This window comes from Pipistrellus hanaki, assembly GCF_964339955.1.
Source record: "Pipistrellus hanaki genome assembly, chromosome: 2".
In the NCBI taxonomy this organism is placed as follows: Eukaryota; Metazoa; Chordata; class Mammalia; order Chiroptera; family Vespertilionidae; genus Pipistrellus; species Pipistrellus hanaki.
The window spans coordinates 146,881,916-146,903,261 of NC_140504.1; the positions used below are offsets into that span (position 1 = coordinate 146,881,916).

The 21,346-nt window shown below is 39.8% G+C and overlaps 1 protein-coding gene and 1 pseudogene across 9 annotated transcripts in view; one reads left to right on the forward strand and one right to left on the reverse strand.

Annotated features, from left to right (window-relative positions):
- Positions 1–1,060: 1,060 nt before the first annotated feature.
- Positions 1,061–21,346, forward strand: part of ZZZ3 (zinc finger ZZ-type containing 3) — an 88,818-nt gene continuing 68,532 nt past the window's right edge. For 2 of the 8 annotated variants that reach the window (XM_084872139.1, XM_084872141.1), the window contains exon 1: positions 1,065–1,326. The gene's annotated coding sequence lies outside the window, so the exon portion shown is untranslated. Of the gene's footprint in view, positions 1,327–1,892; positions 2,006–21,346 lie in introns of those variants that run through there. The other 6 variants (XM_084872135.1, XM_084872137.1, XM_084872138.1 and 3 more) reach the window with 5 other exon arrangements.
- LOC311615720 (ribonuclease inhibitor-like) lies at positions 19,191–21,007 on the reverse strand (annotated as a pseudogene). The gene is made up of 2 exons: positions 21,004–21,007; positions 19,191–20,197 (listed from the first exon to the last, which is right to left on the reverse strand). The product of its transcript is annotated as a ribonuclease inhibitor-like (transcript).

Here is a 21,346-nt window from a genome sequence, read left to right on the forward strand (position 1 = left end):
GATGTTTTGGGTTGAACTCTCAACCAAACAAATACAAAAACCCATTTCCACCACTTAATAACTTTTTTTTTTTAGTAAAATAAAAAGAGATACATATATCTACTTGCCTGGAAAAAAAGTTCCAAAGCCAAAAACAAAAGCAATGCAGCATTACTTGACAACTGCAGAAGAGCGTCCGTTAAAATGGCTTCTACCACTGGATTCTATATTTTTGAGATATAATCTTCAAACCACAGACAGGGAAGGAGATTTAGCTCAGCTTTTTTTCACAGCTCATAAACGGTAGGGCTGTCAATGGAACGATCAACCCAAAATACCTCCAATAGTGTGTGTTGGGCTTTATTTTCCTGCATGCTCAATATAGCTTTGTTTTCATAGGCTGATTACTGAACACTGCTTTGTGACAAACAGAGGTCTAGGATAAAGCAATGAGCAAGAGTTACAAGTCCCTGGCTGTAAGGATCTCTCACTTTCTTGGTAGTAGGTCATTGACACATAAGGTCTCCAAAGTTACAACTCACGAAGAAATGGCGCAAGTGTAACTCTTGCGACCCGGGGAAGTCTCAGATGTTGACCCTTGAGAAGGGACCTGAAATATGCATTGAACATCCAGGAGTTAAAAGAAATCTGGAGGACGTGTTCTGTTCTTGCCTGAGGGAACAGCAGCGCCAAGTCCTGAAGTGGACTGAGCCTGCGTGTTGTAGGAACGGGGGGGAGAGCTAGAGGGGAGAGTGAGGGGACCGACGTGGGTGGGGATGAATAAGCAGTGGTGGGTAAGCAGGAGCAACTGTAACATACAGAGGTATCTGCCTGGCCCGAGACACACTGCTTAGGGAGCTAAAGTGTGCAAATCTCTCAGGGTCACATCGGGCCGGATGAAGCGCATTTCCAACAGGGGAGCTACGGAGCCGCCTTTCCTGCCAGGGTAGGGCCACGTGTTACCACCGCCAGGCATGGACTGGGTCCTGCCCTCGGACCAACCCTCGCCCCGGGGCGGGGGCGGGCCTGGGCGCCCCCGGCCCGCGGGCGCTGCAGAGGCTGCAGTGACCAGCAGGCGGTGCAGTGAGCGCGCCCGCAGCCACCGCCGCCAGCCCGGCCCAGCGACGAGGAGAAAGGAGGGGACCGGAAGGAGCCGCTGGTGCTGCGGGAAGTGGCAAGAGCGGGAGGCGGGGACCCACCTGGAAGCGCCGCGGCCCCGCTGTCGAGCTTCCTGCGCGGCGGCGGCGCGGCGGCGGCCACCGGGGCAAGTGCAGTGGCGGGGGTGGAGAGCGGCCACGGCGGCGGCCCCTCCCCGAGTGGCCCGCGGAGACCGGCTCCGCGAGGAAGGTGAGAGGCGCCCGGGGCACGTGGTGAGGGCCAGACGCGGGGGAGGGGAAGTGGGAGAGGAAGAGGGAACCCGGGATTCATTCGGCTCAGAGACCCTGATTTGGAGCAGAGCGCTGGGAGGGGGTGGCCTGGAGGCGGCGGCGGCGGCGGCGGCGGCGGCGGCGAAGCCCCCACGTGGGGCGGGGGGTGCGCGCGCACGTGTGCGCGGGCGAAAGGGGGCCGGGGGAGGACGGCGGGCACGCGCGCACGCGCGCTCCGTTGCGGCCCACGTGACGGGCACGCTGAGCACCATGTTCCACGTGACAGGCTGGCTGCGCTGGAGGGATGCTGTGTCTGTAGTATTAACTGGTCACCAGGGGATTTTTAGGGTTGTTTGCCACTTCTCTTTTACACCAGAGGAAACAGGGTGAGAAATGTCAGGCGGATAAGACTTCCTGCCCTTTATCTGTTGTACACACATTCTTACAGTCGGTTAAAGGAAACACTTTTTTAACTGTCGAACTACAGACTTTCCTAGACCGCCATGTTTGTTCTTCTAGAGAGGGGAAACTCGCGAGATGCTAGTGGGTTCGTATCGCGAGAACTCTCGATTCTCGCGGGACCTTGTTGGCAGAGCAGTTGTCCTGGATGGCGGAGCCTTGGGTTCCCGGGGCCTGGGACGTGCAACTCTTTCCACAAGGCAAGTTGCTAGGGAGGGGCCGGGAGCGACTGCCTCTAGGTGCCGGGAGACGTGCTGTGTCAGCTTCCTCTGGTCTGGAGAGGGAGTACCTTGGCCCCATGGAGGCGGTGCGGTCCGCTCCTCACCCCCTGCGGGCGCTCGGCCACCTGCACCGCGCGTCCCGCACCCGGGCTCCCCCTGCCCCGCGCAGCGAGAGTCCCACCCCCCGTCCCAGCGCACCGCAAGGCTGCAGCCGCGCTCGTGCAGGCGTGATGATTCCATTGGATACTGTTACTCTCACTTCCAAACGTTCTTGTTAGTTTTGCTCCTTGTTGCCATTTTCTAAAGAATTCCAGACCTGTTAACCATTCTCTCGCTTGTGCCTGCGGCGGCGCCGCCTTTCTGCACCGGCCGCTCTCAGACGCTTCACACAGAGCGCCTTTGATTTCTTCTTTCTGGGCATCACTTACGCCTATTGATGTGGGCATTGGTGATTCCTCACCACTCTATCTTTGTGTTTACAGTGACTTTTGGCAGTGTTTGGAGAGACCCTTTATGTCTCTGGCAGTGCTTGATAGCAGAATAAAATTGTCCTTTTAGTCTTTTGGACGTACGTGCCTAGTTACTCATAATTACCGATGAGATTTTGATGACCGTGTTACGAGGTTGCCATCTTTGATGTTCAGGGAGGGTTGTTTTAGGTTACATACTTAAAGTAATAGTGGAATGCTTTAAGTCAAGTTTTTAATTAACTCCTTTTCATAGGCTTGGTATCAGAGTTTGAGTTCAGTTTTTCTTCCGTGAGTTAAGTCATCAAATTGATTTTTCTCCAACTCGAGTGGCTTATCAAAAATGAAAATACAGTAGACATTTTTCATATTCTTAAGCATCCTTTGGATTTACTGAGTATTCTTAGTGGGGAGTTAATTACAAAACTAAACAGATAACTAGGTGATTCATTCGCATATATATTTTAAGCCACAAAAGTGCTATTTGCGTCTGCACTTAAAACAGAGAAGGCTCCCTGTTACACCACCAGGTTGCCTTCCCCAGTTCTAAGTCTCCGAGACCACTCCTAGCGGTAGTTGGGCCATTATTTCAGCTATTTTCCATGTAGTAGTTTGTTTTCGTAAGGAAACATAGGGGTGGTGTTTTAAGATACACTATCACAGCATTAGCAATCAGTACAATTTTTCCTACTTAACTTTTATTTAGTGATATATGCCTATTGTCTTGACTCATGCATTCTTGCTTTAAAAAATACATTGTTTTGTTTGTACAGATTTTAGGGTGGTGTAATTTTGTGGAAGTATCTTAAATGATAGCATTATTTTTTTTTGTGTGCTGGAGATTTAGTATGCTAGGAGCTTTGTAAAAATAAAGCTCATTGAAAATAGGACTTAAGGAAAAATATTTTATGCCTTGGGATCTATATTTGTATACTTAATATTTGAATTATATACTTAACCCTTACATGCATATGTTTATATTTTATAATACTTATATATTCTAAACTATAAGATAAGTATGTGTTTAGTTTTCTAGAAGTTTTACTAGTAGAAGGTATCAGCTCAGTTATAGTTCTGACCATGAAATATAGTGAAATTAACAGAAGAATGGTTGATATATCAGTAGGGAATATAAATATACGTATACTTAAAAGTTGTATGCAGCATTTTGCCATTGTTGCTTTTTGTATTTTTCCTCCCAAATTCACCAGCAATATTATTTATTACACCTGTCACGTAAAAAGAAAAGTCTTGTTCTTGGGTAGTGTGCTTTTTCAATTGTAATAATTTAGGAATATTGGTTATAGTTAATAAAAGTTGTATTTGAGAGAGGTGTGATGTGGGAAAAAGGAAGAGTAGACATGGGAATATATAGGTTGATACTGAAATGGAATTGTAGAAGTTGCAGACTGAAGAGGATGGTAGAAGGTTGACAGCCATGGTTCAAGAATAGACAGGCTCATGTTGGTTGTTGCAGGGCAAGCTGGGTTGACCAGAATTTGGAATCAGTATTTGAGGTAATCTTTTTCTTAAATAATTTTTCAAATAGTTTTCAATCCTTTCCCCAAATTGCTTGATAGCTATCACCTGTCATAAAAAGTCAGCAACTGATGTTGATGTTTAATTGAAGCTACATTTAGGTGTATAACCCTCTTGTTAAATAACAGTTGTTGGATAGATTTTATTATTTTTTAAAGGAAATTGTTGCCGTTGGCCAGGTTGCTCAGTTAGAGGGGCCTACCATACTCCCAGGGTTTTGAGTTCGATCTCTGGTCAGGCCACATGCAAGAATCAACCAATGAATGCATAAAATAAGCGGAGCCATAAATAAATCTGTTTCCCTCCTTACCTCTCACCTTCTCTCCTTCCCTCCCTCCCTTCATCTCTCCTTTCCCTTCCCCGCATTTTCCCTCTATCCTCTTTCCCCTTCCTCTTTCTCTCTAAAAATCAATACAAAAATAAAAGTAGGAAATTGTGAAAATTACAATGGATTCAAAGGTCACAACTATAATGGCTTTTGCAAAGGTATCTACAAAGTTTTGCATAGTAATTGGGTCTTTGGTAGTTCCTCACAATAATATATGTTCCTTACAACAACAACTTTGTTTTATAAACTGCTTTTTGTAGTGGGTCTTTGGAATTACCAGTTTTGCAAATTGGTACAGACTAAATTATCTAAGGTACTGGGAAGAAACTTGCTGGGAAAATCCAAGGAAGAGGAGAAATGTAACTTATATGATTTGAATGTGCTTGAGTAAAACTTAATCAAGACGTTTTATTTTCCTTTTTGTCAATTACTGCGGTAGAAGTGATCTATGAGCTAATGAACTTCAGTAATCAGAGATAATGAGTAACTGATAATATAATACTGATTTGTCCTCACTTGGGTTTTTTCCCCAAGGTCTAATACAATGTTAATTTCTATAGACCTGTAACATTGTAAACTATACATTGTAATACCTATGCTACCTATTAATTATACCAAGACTGTAAGTTTTATTTCTTACCTTTTGAATCAGTGTCCAAGAGAGATTTCAGTGTTCAAGAGAGATTACATATTGACCAATAACTTCAATAAAAGTACATTGCAGCCCTGGCCAGTGTGCTCAGTTGGTTGAGTGTTGTCCTGTATCAGTAAATATTTCTCAAATTCCTAAGCCTCTACTTCTAAAACCATGGAATATAGACTTTGCTATTTTTTTCAAACTTGTCCTCACCTCTTTCTGTTTTTCTTTTTAGCAGTTCTTTCTAATTTATGTAGGTAATTTTGCTTTGTCAGAGACAAGTGAGTTGAGTAACTTTCCCTGAGGAGACTTAAACTATGTATTTTATTATTGGTCACTTTTTTTTTTTTAAAATTCCAGTATATTTACTTATTAGTAATTTAAGGACATTTTGAGTGCTAGTGATGCCAGCTACTATAAACAGGGATCTTGAGCCTTCAAAATAACTAACCAAGTAAAATAAACCTATGGACTTTATTCAGAAACTACTAATTGCAGTAAATGACTTTAAAGTTTGCAGCCCTAACAGGGTTGGTTATCTGATTTTTTTAGCTCACAGGTTATCCACAGAATTGGCCATTGGAGTTAGGCACACTGACAAGCTGAACTGTCTGTCATCTAATTTCAAGGGAGAAGGAAGAAGAGCTATTAAAAAGAAGATGGAACTATAGAAGTTAATAGTATTTTAAAGCTATTACCTGGAGACATACAGTCATAAAATAATTAATTTCTGAATGAGTCCTATATTGTAGAGATGTATATAGTACATGATGGTCTTAGTGATGACATAAATCATATATAAACTTTTATTTCATGTATTGTGTTTAAGGAAATAAATTGATGTCTTTTAAAAAGATTGTTATAAGAGTAACTTTTTTCAGAGCTTTGTTAATGCACTTTAGTTTTCTAGAAAATTCACATAACTCATCTGATGATAACAAATAAAAATGGTGCTGTTATGTATGGAATTTCCTTTGTTTAATTTTATTGCCTTTGTCTATTTATTTCCTTAGTTAATATTTCAAGGGATTATCTTTCAAATAAGGTTCATTCTACTTAATATTTGATACTAATAGTGATTTACCAATTGTCTAAAGAACATTTGTTGAAGGAATTTTCAAAACAGATGTTAGAATTAGTAAATGTTCTTTCTGCATTATTCAGTTATATTGTTTTGAGCCCTTATATTGAGTCTTTGTCCTCAGCATACTGACTGTCCCAAGATGAGAAATGTTTCATATTGTTTCTTTGCTTGCCTTCTTAATTTCTTTTAATACGTTAAGTTAAACCTCATGCCTCATTGGTAGAATGATGGTAGGTAGTGTTTGATTTAGCTATAAAGGGTGTGTGTTTTAATCATTTTAATGGCTGGTTTGAGAATTTTATTTTATTTTTAATTTTTAATTTATTTTTTTGAGAATTTTAAATAATGGGAAATAATATAGCTGTATTAACATTTTGATAGGCTTCTTCCAGTATTTCAAATATATATGTTTTACATTTTTATAGCTAAAACATTTAATTTCATGCCCAGTTTTTTAACCTAGTGTTGGATAACATTTTCCCATTTTCACAATGAGTCTTCATAATTATTATCATAAATGGCTGTATAATGTTCCATGTGTAGATGAATCATTTCTCCTGTTCTAACATTTTGCATAAATAAATAACACTGAAGAATGTTTATACATGTTTCCTATATAAGTATTACTGTCCAATATATTGCCAGAAATGATTTTTAGCTCACATTTTATAGGCTCTTGCACCGATTGTAATATTTATAAAAAGTATCAATTTATGTTTATATTGAAGTGGCTGTTGCTCTGTACCTAACAAATATTATTTATAGAAACTAAATAGGGTGTAAGTCAGACCACTTTTTTTCTTACGTTACTACTGAGGAAAAACATTACTTAATGGTTAATAGATGTAATCATCTTATGAATTTTTAAGAAAAGTAATTTTTAAATTAATGTAAACATACCTTTTGACCTAATTTTGTACTACTAACCTATGAAATTCCTCCTCCAGAAATGTAATAAAAAATAAAAATATGATTTAATGCTGTTTCTTTAGTTTTTCTAAGTTAGATTTAAATAAATTTAAGTTTTTAACCTCATCTGGCATTGGTGTGAAGTGAGAATCTAAATGTTTTCCTCCAAATTGATAATTGTCTAACTCTATTAAATAATCCTTTATATTCTCATTGCTTTATGTTTCATTTTTACATTTTAAATGTTTGTTTTATTCAAAACTTTATGAAAATATTAATAGTGTTTTTTAGATGATTATTTGACATGTTTCATATAATTTGCCCTGGTCTCTTATTGTTTGTTTTCTGATTGATTTTTAAGAGCATTTTATAGGATAATAAAGCTCATTCTGTACAAAACAATGTTTTATAAGTTCTTTTCTTATTAGCCAAAATTTCTGAAATGATTCTGTTTTCATACTCCAGAATTTAGAATTCAATGAAGCAGTTTCTCCTTTCTTGAACACACAAAATATGGAACTACTTTAAGAGTTCAGTACTATAGGCTATAAGAGAAAAACTACTTTGGTAGATTTTTGTAGAATTAGAGAAATAAAATTCTAAGATCAGTAATTTAGGATCTGTGCTTAAGGTATTTTCTTTACTAAATATAGTAATAGACAAGTTGACATCCTAGGCTTCTAATATATTTAATGACAAAGTGCTGATTGGTAGTTCTAGGACTCAAAGTTATAGAATCACATTATCTTGCTTTAGCTGTTAAGACCAGTGTGGTGCATTTACTGTAATCTAATGAAGAGTAAGAGAATTTCAGATGACCATCAGTGAGGACATCCATGTCAAGGAGGGCATTTTTAATATTAAAAGTTCTTATTGTTTAGAAAGGAGTGGTCTTTTTTTCTTTTATGAAAAAATTATTCAAGATCTTAAAATAATCATTCTGAAAAGATATTTCCATTTATTTACATTTTAAACTGGGATGGCTCCAAAGCTGCTATTTTAACATTTTCTGCTATTTACAGATTAGTGTGATTGCATTAATGTTAGGAAGAAAAATCAGATTAACTTTGAGTGAGAAACCATAGTAAATATTGGGAAAGGTGTGTTTCTTGTGTTTGGGGTCACATAAAGAGAATTGCAGGTGAAGGGCTTGATGTGATGACATTTTCTACCTGGGTTCGGGATGAGGTTTAAAGGGATTGGAACATAATCTATACATTCTATTTCTCCTGGAACTCAGGTACCCCATAAAGGGATGAGTTGATTGGTAAATTGGCACAGAAATGGTCTAGGAAATAGCAGGTGCTAATTTCTGGCTCTTATTTATCTTCTTTACTAGGTTTTTTTTTTTTTTTTTTTAAATCAGAAATTTAAGGAAAACATGTGCATTTTCAAATACATTTCCCATTAGTATGCAGATTAATGTATTTCATAAGAAAAGTGAAGTAATGCTCTATTTGGCTTGGCTATATTATACAGGGAGATTCCAAGATATCTTCCTCCTGAAAAAGGTGTGTGGTTTGTGAGATTTAGCTACTGATAGCCTTTGAGGAACTTGAGTACTTCTCTACATTAACTCTCTACTGCACTCCCAAACCTGTAATTCTTAATCTTAACTCTCTCCACTGAATAGAATTTTAAAATGTTTTTGCAGTAATGTTTTATTTCCTGAGAGGGAAATTTCCTTTTCCCCTCCTCCCTGCTTAAAAAAAAAAATAAATAAATAAATAAAATAAATAAATAAAAGTAAATGTGATTAAAGCATAATACACACAGAGAGTTCCCATAAGGCTACAGTTCTGTGAATTTTTACTATGTGAACACACCTGTAAGAAGTTAACATTATACAAAGCCCAGAAATTGTCTTGAGCCCTATTCTGGCCATGAAAACTCCCCTCTCCTCATGAGAAACCACTATTTTGATGAACCATAGAATAATTTTGTGTGCTTTTGAACTTTAATTTCCTTTATAAACATGACTGCATCTTTATCTTGTGATATGAGTGACCTGAGAAATCAACCCTAGAACTCAATATTTATACCTGGAGATTTCAGCACTTTGAGTTAGACTTTTTTCCTCATGGCATTCAGTTTTCAAGAACTCCCTGGAAGGGGAGAAAAGCCTTTGCTTTCAGATTGTGTGGTAGATCTGTTTGTGTATTAATGTTATTTGGGCAAACAGGACACTTTTAATTGTTGTCATTGATGGCCCACAACAGCCCCTCAGCTTTTATTTTATTTTTCCACTTAAATTTTTTGTTTTGAATACTTTAGTACAGCATTCTTGATGAGCTAATGGCTTTTTGGACTTTTATCCTATGACTTGGCAGCTTTCTTTTCATTCTTTGAATTCCTTTCAAGCAGTTACTCATTCCCATTCTAATTTTTATGACAGAAACCCTGTTATCCCGTATTATTTCTGAGAGTGTTGTGAGGGTACCACTCCCCAAGGAAAAAAAATCCCAATTTAAGTTTAAGCCATTTTACTTTTAAGATATTTATTTTATATTTATAAACAGTACAAAATTGTGGCATGCTGATTATAAAATCAAATTGTAGGCTACTAAAACGTTGAGAATCAGCTGAGAGACTTATACTTAGTATTTCCTTTCAGGCTGGCTTCATGTATAAATGCAATTTTCTTACCAGAAATCCTCCTCCCTTTGCATTTTCTATGCCTCCCATTTTACTTTCTTAATTTTAAAGAAAGGCATAGTAAAAGATTTATTACTGTTTTCATGCACATAATTTTTCAGATAAGTCTCATGGTTAGTTAGCCTGGAAGATACACTTAATTTCCTTTATAAATAAATTTTGATTACTGTCAGTTGTTACTTTAGGGTCAGAATATTATAAATAGCTCATAGTTGTTGGAATTAGCTATTTTGTTTCAGAATAATTTAAGATTAACACATACCTACATTTCAGACTCTAGTGATCTTGTATTTGCTGAGCTTTTGTGGAAATGCTAGGCAAAGGCTTTGACTAACATTTCTTTAAGAAGTTGTGGGATTTTTTTGGCTCGGAGATTTTAAATGTCTGACTTTGGGGGGGATACATTGTGTTATAGGAAAACATTATCCTGAAGAATGAAGTAGAGAATAATTGACTTAGGTAATGGTTATGGAGTTTCCACTAGATTTGAATAAATGCTCTTTACTTGGCCAACGAGTCAGGACATTTTCCAGTTAGACCTAAGCCACATATATGTAGGTAGATACTTTCTTTCTGTAGTTAGCAAAATTTCACCAAGGAAATTCTGAATTAGAATTGGTCCTCAAACTTTAACATGCATCATAATCACCTTGAAGGTTTTATTTGTTTTTGTTTCTTAAAGATAATGGATGGCTGGGCGCCACCCCTAGAGTTTCAGATCTAGTAGGTTATGAGACCTACTAGGGTACAGTCAGGACACCTATATTTAATCAAAGAAATGCAAACAAACACCTCAGAACTGATTCTGATGTACATTCTAACAGAACTTATGAGCAGTAGTTCTCAAAATATGGGCCTTGACCTGAAAGGTTGCTAGTTCCATTCCTGGTCAGGGCACATGCCAGATTTTCAATCCCTAGTGGAGGGCATGCAGGAGGCACCTGATTGATGTTCCACTCTTTTTTTTTTTTTTTTTTTTTTTTAATAAAATATATTTTATAGATTTTTTTATAGAGAGAAGGGAGAGGGATAGAGACTTAGAAACATCCATGAGAGAGAAACATCGATCGATCGATCGATCAGCTGCCTCCTGCACACCTCCCACTGGGAATGTGCCCGCAACCCAGATACATGCCCTTGACAGGAATCGAACCTGGGACCTTTCAATTGGTAGGCTGATGCTCTTATCCACTGAGCCAAACCAGTTAGGGCGATTTTCTACACTTGAATAGATGTTTCTTTCTTTCTCTCTCAAGATCAATTTAAAAAATCTTAAAAAAAAAAAAAAAAAAAAAAAAGCCTGGGCCCAGCTGGCTTAGCTCAGTAGTTGAGCGTGAAACCTATGAACCAGTCGATTCCCAATCAGGGCACAGGCCAGGTTTTTGGGCTCGATCCCCAGTGTGGGGTGTGCAGGAGGGAGCTCAATCAATGATTCTCTCTCATCATTGATATTTCTTTCTCCCTAAGATCAATAAAAAAAAAATACATATTTATAAAATGAACCTGGGAATAGCAGTATAGCATTATTTGGGAACGTGTTATAAATACATATTCCAACTCAGGTGGAACCCAGAAATTTATGCTTTAAATCGTTTAGCTCTCTAAATGATTCTGATGTGTGCTGAAGTTTGAGAACCGTCTGGCAACTCAAAAGTGCCCTTCCTGATAACTTTCTGGGCACTTACTAAAAATGCAAATCTCAGCTGAAGCTGGTTTGGCTCAGTGGACAGAGCATCAGCTGGCGGACTGAAGGGTCCTGGATTCAATTCTGGTCAAGGGCACATACTGCCATATCTCTACTGCAGGCTTGATCCCTGACCCCTGGCTCTGGTCAAGGCTCCAGATTGGGAGGCCACCCACAATGTGTCTCATATTGGTGTCTTTCTCTGTCTCTCCCCCTCCCACTCACTAATAATCTAATGAAAAATATCCTCAGGTGAGGATTAACAACAAAATAAATGCAAATTTCAGGACCTACCCAGATCTTCCCAAATAACAGAATCTCATTTTAATTAATTTCCCAGGCAGTTTGAATGTATATTGAAGTTTGCGAGGGACTGCTCTAGATAATTTAAAAAAACAACAACATTTTTTATTGATTTCAGAGAGAAAGGGAGAGGGGGAGAGATAGAGAAACATCAATGATGAATATCATTTATCGGCTGTCTCATGAACACTCCCTACTGGGGATCGAGCCTGCAACCTGAGTATGTTCCCTTGACTGGAATCGAACCTGGGACCTTCCAGTCCACAGTCCAATGCTCTATCCACTGAGCCAGACCAGCTAGGGTTGCTCTAGATTATTTATTTATTTATTTTATTTAATTATTTAAAGTATTACATGTAGTACACATATATCCTTTTTTTCCCCCATTGACCTTCCCCAGCTGCCCCTACCCCTTGTTGCATGCCCTCATTTCTAGATAAATTTTAAAAGTAATGTTGATAAAATCCTCTGTGTGCTACATACATAGAAACACTGTATTCATTATTAGTTCTCACAACAACCTTGTAAGAATGGTTACTGTTACCTTTTTCTGCAAATGAGCAAATTGAAGCAGAGACTTTAAATATCTTGCTCAGTGTTATACAGGTTCCCATTTCTGGGTTTGGATTATGAACCTAAGCATTCAGAGTCTGTTTTTGGAGTTTGAGGTGTTATCATGGCCATTTATGTACATTTGTCTTCACTGTAGTATATATATATATTCAGTTTTAATGAATTTCTTGTATCTCATTTTACAGTGATACTTGCATTTTCTTCCAGATATATTGTTCAGGGACTGTTTTAAACATAAAAATAATCAGCCGAGACCGGTTTGGCTCAATGGATAGAGCGTCGGGTTGGGGACTGAAGGGTCCCGGGTTCGATTCCGGTCAAGGGCATGTACCTTAGTTGCGGGCATATATCCAGTAGGGGGTGTGCAAGAGGCAGCTGATCGATGACTCTCTCTCATCGATATTTCTAACTCTCTGTCTCTCTCCCTTCCTCTCTGTACAAAATCAATAAAATATATATATATATAAAAAAATCAGAACTGGAGTAGCTATGATTTGAATACTTTGATCTTTAAAAATAGGATGCATTTAAGTTTATTCATTGTGTTATTTATCCAAACTGTTATGCTCTTTATACACCTTGTTTTTGCATGTAATTTTAGAAAGGCTTTTATTTTATTTTATTTACTAATTTTAGAGAGAGAAAGGGAGACAGAGAGAGAGAGAGAGAGAGAGAGAGAGAGAGAGAGAGAGAGAGAGAGGGAGGGAGGGAGACAGACATCTGAGAGAAAGGGGGAGAGAGAGAGAGAAGCATCTGTGTGAGAGGAACACTGATGGTTGCTTTCTGCATGTGCCTGACAGGGGATGGGACCCTGTTCTGTGTATGTGCCCTGAACCTGACACCTTTTGGAGTACTGGACCACACTCCAACTAATTAAGCCACACCGGCCAGCGCGGGGCATTTCTTAAAGTGTTTTGTGTACTGTGGTGTCAAATACACAAACTACTTGGTTTAGTAAAAGAGGACTACAATCTAATTCAGCACCAGGAGGCCTCAATATGCTAAAATTACTTGATTTGGAGTTCAGGTAACACATGCAGATTTGCATAACAATAGATCTAAATACTGGTGTTAATGTCAAGGCAGGATAAGGAAAGAGCTGAGCATTCTGGTCACCATATTAGACATTTTTTAGGGAGGATTTCTGATTCATTCTTTTAAAAAAATATATTTTATTGATTCTTCACAAAGAGGAAGAGAGGGATAGAAAATTAGAAACATCGATGAGAGAGAAACATCGTTCAACTGCCTCTTGCACACCTCCACCTGGGATGTGCCCGCAACCAAGGTACACGCCCTTGACTGGAATCGAACCCAGGACCTTTCAGTCTGCAGGCCGACACCCCATCCACTGAGCCATACCGGTTCTGGCTGATTCATTCTTTTTGAGTGTATAATTCAGTAATTTTTAGTAAATTTACAGTGTTGTGCGACTATTCCCACCGTCCTGTTTTAGAACATTTCCATCAATCCAAAAAGATTTCTTTTTCCTGCAAAAGTGTGGGTGCCCCAGGGTCTTGCCCAGAATTGGGTTGGGTCTCTATAATATTTTTAATCTCAGTGCAGTCAGGAGCTTCCAACTCTTTCCGCTATGGAGAGGCGGCGGCAACCTCTACGGTCAGACCTCCCTGCACACACACACACACACACACACACACACATACACTCACTCACGCACGGGCGCCTCTAGAACCTGTCAGCTGTGGCTCCTGGCTCCCCTGAGTGTGTGCAGGGGAGACCCAGTCTCTGAGTCTCCGGATGCCTTTCTTTATAGTCCAGACTCGACCCATATGAGCCTGGGTCCACCGGGTTTTGGCTGGGGTTGGGGTTCCGTGTGGTCGGGGGCTCCCTTTCCCCTCTCGCCAGCCACACACTTGTCTGCCCTTCCTCTCTGCATGCGAGCGTCTCCCTACCTCAGCGCTTTGTGGCTCCCCTGATCCTTGAGCCTCTCTCTTTCTTTCTAGTTGTAGATTTTTCTACTCAGCCAGCTTTCCTGTGGATGATGATGGTTCTGTCTTTTAGTTTTTGTTTTTTTTCTTTTAAATATATTCCACTGATTTTTTACAGAGAGGAAGAGATAGAGACAGAGAATTAGAAACATTGATGAGAGAGAAACACCGACCAGCTGCCTCTTGCACACCTCCCACTGGGGATGTGCCTGCAACCAAGGTACATGCCCTTGACCGGAATCGAACCCCGGGGCCCCTCAGTCCGCAGGCCAACGCTCCATCCACTGAGCCAAACCGGCTTCGGCTGTTGTTTTGAAATTGTGCGAGGTGGCAGCTTAGGTGCTTACCTATGCCGCCATCTGGGTTTCTCCAGTCTGAGTCTTGTTTTCTTATCCATTCAGCTAACCACATGTGTCAAACACAAGGCCCGCGGGCCAAATCGAGCCCGCCAGGCCTTGCAATGTGGCCCGCACCGCGCTGTCATCACTGCACTCCGCTGTCAGTTTATGACATTGTCAGTTTATGACTGTTCATTAAACCATTCGGCCCGCGATTTAGGCTGGATTTTAGATTTTGGCCCCTTCTCTGATTGAGTTCGACACCCCTAACTGCTAACCTATATATTTTTCTATTTCTGTTGTCTTGATCTGAATAACTCACAGAATGACTTTTTAAAAAAAAAATAGTTGACAGTATTACAGATGTCCTCCATCCCCTTTCCCTATGTCTCTCTCCCATCCCAAATAACTAAAAAAAAAAAAAAAAAAAAAAAAAAAAAAAAAAAGCCTTTTCTTCACATGGTATGTTTAAAGAATTTTGAGGATATAGCACAGTATGCTGAAAAAGATAGTTAGGTTTCCTGACTTTTTATGTTTTTCTAACCATGGGTTTTTATTGTATGCAAGGCTCTTTTAACAAAAACAAACCAAAAAAAAACAAAAAACATCCTGAGTATGTTTGGCATAATGTGACATGGTTTTAATTAGTGGATTGATTAAATAATTTACTAATAAAGATTATCAGCACTTTTTTTTTTTTAAATCGAGGGTATTTTTCCATTGATTTTTAGAGAGAGTGGAAGAGAGGCGGAAAGAGAGAGAAAGGTCTGTGTGAGAGAAACATAGATTGGTTGCATTCTTCATGAGCCCAAACCAGGGTCTGGGCTAGGGAGGAGCCTGCAACCAAGGTACTTGCTTTTGACCTCAAACCTGGGACCCTTTGGTCTGAAGGCTAGTGCTCTGTCTACTGAGCCAAACCGGCTAGGGGTATCAGATCTTTTGATAAATGCTTTGCTGGCAGTTTAAAAGTTGAAGAGAATTGCTGGTGTGAAATTGATTCTGACCAACAGGAAAGAGCAGTGAGGGGCATATGGAAATAACCATTACTGAACTTCACTTTTGGGCAAGCAGACTCATCTTATAGTTACTGCTTTGTGGTGTGGTAAAGAATGTGGGCTTGGAATCAAGACCCAGGATTAATAAATCCTGGCTCGAGCATTTCTGAGCTCTGTAATTAAGCAAATGATTTATCTCTTAAGTCTTGTTTTTCTAATTATAAATGATACTAGAGGCCCGATGCACAAAATTCATGCAAGGGGCTGAGCCGTTTCAGTCATAGAGCTTGCCTTGGCCCTTGCAGCCCCAGCTTCGTCCCGAAGGTCGTTCGACTGTCTGGTCTAATTAGCATATTATGCTTTTATTATTATAGATCTTTCTACTCACATATAGGATATATAAGGTACTTGATATAAAATAGGTGCTCAGTAAATGCTATTTGTTATTTTATTGATGTAGAAATGGAGGCTCAGAGAAATTTGTTAATAGTCTGAGTAACAAATACCTGATTCTAAAGCTCATGCTTTTCCAAAACACTATTCTTTGCTTCCCGGATAGAACTGGAAGTCATGGGAATCAAAAGATAGTGAATGTGTCACCTTGGAGTTCATAGACAGAACTCAGAGAGAAGCTAGTTTCAGAAACTTAGGAGAAAAAATTGGTAATGACCACAAATGGTATAAACAATCAGTAGTGATAGAAGGCTCTTAAAAATAAAACCTGTCATTAAAATTAAAAAAATATCCATTGAGGGCAGAAAAATGTATGAGTCATCTAAAGGATTTTTTATGACTTTAACATAAGCCACTTATATTTATTTTAATCCTTACCCTAGAGGATATCATTTCCATTGTTTTTTAAAAATATTTTTATTGATTTCAGAGAGAAAGGGAGAAGGAGAGATGGAAACATCAATGATGAGAGAGAATCATTGGCCTCCTACATGGCCCCTACTGGGGATTGAGCCTGCAACCCAGGCATGTGCCTTGACTGGGAATTGAACCGTGACTTCCTAATTCAGGGGTCCTCAAACTTTTTAAAGTGGGGGCCAGATCACGGTCCCTCAGAGAGCTGGAGGGCCGGACTATATGAACTACTAATTCCTACTGTAACACCTCGGCTACGCTCACTGCCCAAAAAACCTGGCGGGCAGGATCAGACTCCTCTGTGGGCCGCATGTGGCCCGCGGGCCGTAGTTTGAAGGCCCCTGTTAATGCTCAACCACTCAACCACACTGGCTGGGCTTTCCATTGTTTTTTAGAGAGTGGATGAGAGAGGGAAAGACAGAAATATTGATGTAAGAGAAGCACTTCCATTGGTTGCCTTTTGGACAAACCCCTGACCAGGGTCTAGGCCTGAGAGGAGTCTGTAACTGTGATATGTGCCCTTGACTGGAATCAACCCGGTATCCAACCTGGGCCAGAGGTTGATGCTCTATCCATTGAACAAAACCACCTAGGGCAAACCAAATGCTCCTATAGCTTTAAACTTAGTCACAAGTCTGATTAGTTACGACTTTAAATTTAAAATCATGAGGCTGTCAGATTCTTTAATATTAAAATTTTCTTAAATATTACAAGAACTTCAAGAAAATATATGGCTGGTTTTAAACTTAACATGGAAATATTAATATCATGGGTTATATATACTTAATTTCTATATTCTAATTCATTTTGAAGGCCCTGCTTTGTTGTCTCAAGCAGTGGGAAATTTCTGTGATCATCAGGCTGACATTGGTGTCGGAAGCTGCCTTTGTCTAGGTGGGTTTTTTTCTCATGCCACAGATGGGCACACTGAATGAACCTTTAACAAAAATTGTCCCTGTGATTCAGTGGGACTCCAAGACAATGCTCTTTGGTTTCTTCTAAATTCAAGTTTAAGTCTTTTTTAATTTCCATTGTCTGATCTAGTTCTGTAAATCCCACCTAGGTTGTTTTACCAGTTGATTGGATTCCTAGAAACCATTGGCTACCTATCAGGCTAATGCCACAGGTTTTAAATTACATTTAAACGACACAAAGAAACTGAGAGGTGCTAGTAACTTTGCTTAATTTGTAGTGACTCAGAGTATGCCAGAAGACTATAAACGGGCAAAAAGTCTTAAAGAAAATAGTAGTTTTGGATGTCATTTTCCATCCTTGGAGTTGAGGTAGAGAAATGTAGGCTATCTCATCAGCATTAGGAATATTACATTAATAGGTATAAAGTAACCTTTAATAAAATGTTACAAAGGTATAATTGTGAAACTTAAAGATGTATCTAAATAGGTTATTTTTGTTCTTGTCCATTTTAATACCTTTATTAATGCTTTAGATATACATTTGTGCTTATAACATTTCTGAACAACTCAGCAATCAAGGAGAGATAATTAAAGCAACTTTAAAAATTTTGCCTTAAACCCAAGGCAGGAACCTATAGTGTGAGTTGTTTAAAAGTAAGGAATTTATTTTTCTTTTGTTTTTTAAATAAATAAAAGTAAGGAATTTTAAAAAGTATGAAATTTAATTGAAAAAGTTCCAATTCATTTAATAGTTTTTCAATTAAAAAGTTCAATATAACAAAAGTTGTATTGGTGAATTCTGTTCAATTCACCAATATAAAGTTACTAAGAATAAAAATGAATTACACTATTCCTTCAAGGAGCCTATAATCAAGTAGGAAATAGAGTCATGTCAAAGTATACATTGTAAATTCTATGATAGCAGAATTAATTATGATGGAAGTAAGGGCGAGAGCAGTTAATTCAGATGGATCATTGAATTGGACTTTGATGAGTAATTTTCCAGAAATTGAAAGTGGGGGAAAGTTGTACTTTTTTTTTTTAAATTAGGAGACTGAAAAATTACAATCAAGGCCGTGTTTATGAAGACATATTGTGAACAGATAAAGAATAGATTGCAATGGGAGACTAATTAGGCTATTACACTTTTTTTTAATGGGGTGATGATGGTCTGAACTGGACAATAACACTGAGATATAATAGATAGAGTGGGCAGTTTTTTTCAGATATTTTAGAAGAATAAGTAGGGTTGTTGATATTATATGGTGGAAAAAGGAAAGAGTTAAGGTGTCTCAAAGGTTTTTGGGATTGGTGGTTAGGTATTTGTCATTAAAATTGTTGACATTGGTTATTTTGGGGAGTTAGGAAGAAAATGAATAGGGATTTTTACTTGTTGAATACAAGGTACTTTTGGGACATCTAGATTGAGAGCTCAGAATATGCTAGTTTGAATTTTGGGGTGGAAGTTGAGGATAGATATATAAACTTTATATTTCAAAATTATTTAAAAGAGAGTTATAATAATTTCACCTGTGGAGGGAGGATTAGAAAGGGACATGTACATTTTTGGGGCAGCAGAAAGGAAGAGTTAGCATGAAAAAATGAGAGGATCAGAGACTTGAAAAATTTTTATCTTACAAGTAGCAGGAAAACTAGAAAGAAGTAGAGGGTAAAGGTGAGAGTTTCAGTGGAAGGAAGGAAATGTGATGTCTTGGTTGTAAGCTTCAGAGGACTGAGAAGAGAAACCTTTGCATTTGTGGGAGGAGCTAGCTGGATTTTTTTTTTTTTTTTTTTAAACCAAAACGCTTTAATAGTTATAAATGCCTAGAATATTTGCAGAAGCTAATTTGAGCATTTCTCTTCAGTTAAAGCTAAGGCACTGTAGTGAGAGCCCTGAGAGCTGGCCAGCCCCTTGAGACTTGGGTGCTGGGGAGGGTCCAGGCTCAGCAGATGATCTTCAGGCCCTGCTTCCTCTCCTCCACTGCCAGCAGGAGGTCCTCCGTCTCCTCCCTCCAGTAATGTCACAGAATCAGTTTCTCCAAGGGGCAGCTGGGCTGCTGGGCGCTCTCCGCCAGCTTCATGACGCCTACCTCTCTCATGCAGTTGTTGCTCAGGTCCAGCTCCAGCAGGCTGTGGTTGGCCAGCAGGAGGGTGGCCAGGGTAGTGCAGCCCTGGTTGGTCATCTCGCAGTCCCCCAACAAGAGCATCTGCAGGGTCGTGCCGGCTGGCCCAGGCCCTGGCACAGCACCTCCATGCCTGTGTCACCAGCTTATTGTTGCTCATCTGCAGCTCCTGGAGGCTCCGGTTCCGGGCCTGCATCACACTGATGTGCGGGCAGCAGGCGGCCCTGAGGCTGCAGGACTTCATCCACAGGGACTCCAGCTGGTAGCTGGGCTCCTCGCACAGCAGCCGCATGCCCTCGTCCCCCACCTCGTTGCCAGCTACACTGAGCTTCAGGCTCTCCTTGGCTCTGAGCACCTGGCCGTGATATCACACTCCCAGAGCCACAGGGTCTTGAGCCTGGAGCCGGGGCTCAGCAGCCCAGGGCACAGCTCCACGATGCCCACAGCCCCCAGCTTGTTGCCCAGCTGCAGCTCTCTGAGGGAGGCCTTGGTGGCCACAATGCCGCACAGGTCCTGACAGTTGGCTGCGGTGAGGCCACAGCTCTCCAGCGTGAGTGACTCCAGTGGGCGGGTGGAGTCAGCCAGGCCGTGGCCCGCTCCTTCAACTCCCGCTTGGCCCTGAGCACCTCGGCCAGGGCCTCGTAGTGGCAGCCATCAGGTTGCTGTACTCCAGTTGCAGCCTCTCGATGTGGCACTGGGCTCCAGGAGCCCCTCGCAGAGCAGTTGCAGGCCCGCGTCCTGCAGCTGGTTGTAGCTGAGGTCCAGCTCGTGAAGGGAGGGCAGGGAGCGCAGCCTGGAGTTGCCAACTTTTAATTTTGTTAAAAATCAAAAACAAAAACAAGTAGAAAATCTGCAGAAACCTCATGTTGCACTTATTAAGTAAATATAGCTTTATGGAAAATGAAATCCTTTTTTTTTTCACTCACCTCACTGAAGACCAGTTTTTGGGACCCAATAGCCTAAACATAGTTTGATTATGTTACTCTCTTCAGGTTATTGTGCCATCTCTGATGATTTTTTTCAGTTTCTAGAATTGTCTCGTTTTTACTACCGTGGTACATGGTACCTTTAGAGCAGTGTTTCCCAAACTTCTCTCATGATGAGAATCACCTGGTGGAGTTGTTAAAACACAGATTCCTGAATCCCAACTAAGTGCTAAACTAGAATTTTTGGGAACATATAGGTAAAATTGTATACTTAACTAGTGCTCTAAGACAGATTTTATATACAGAGCACTAAGTTAGGTATGCAATTTTACCTATATGTTCTCAAAAATTCTAGTTTAGCACTTCTTAGTTGGGATTCAGGAATCTGTGTTTTAACAACTCCACCAGGTGATTCTCATCATGAGAGAAGTTTGTGAAACACTGCTTTAGAGTTTCTGTTTAAAATTTCTTCTAGTCTCTTTTGCCTTGGTTGAGCTAATTTGCTTTCACAATTGAAGCTCTGATTCATAAATTATGCACGTGGACCTTTCATGTTTTGGAAATTAGTCTGAGATTTTCTACTTCTTAAATGGAACAATACAATCTTATGTTGAAGGTTTTACTCCCTTAGATTTTTCTTTGAACTAATATTAGAGCATTAATTTACATACTACTCACCTACTTACCCATAAGTCAGAGAAAGCAAATTAAATGATCTTCCTTACCATTGAGGGAGGGAATAATGTCACATAATGTTCTGTGACATTATTAAAGTGCAGCCCTAGTCAGCTACTCAGTAGTTAGAGTGTCACCCTATCGTGGCTTCCATTCTGGTCAGGGGCTCATACCTCAGTTGTAGGCTTGATCCAGCTCAGGCACATGCAGGAGGCAACTAATCAGTGTGTCTCACATTGATGTTTTTCTCTCTCTCCCTTCCATTCTTTCTAAAAATCAATGGAAAAAAATATCCTCAGGTGAGGATTAACAACAACAACAACAACAACAACAACAAAAGGGCACATTACATAC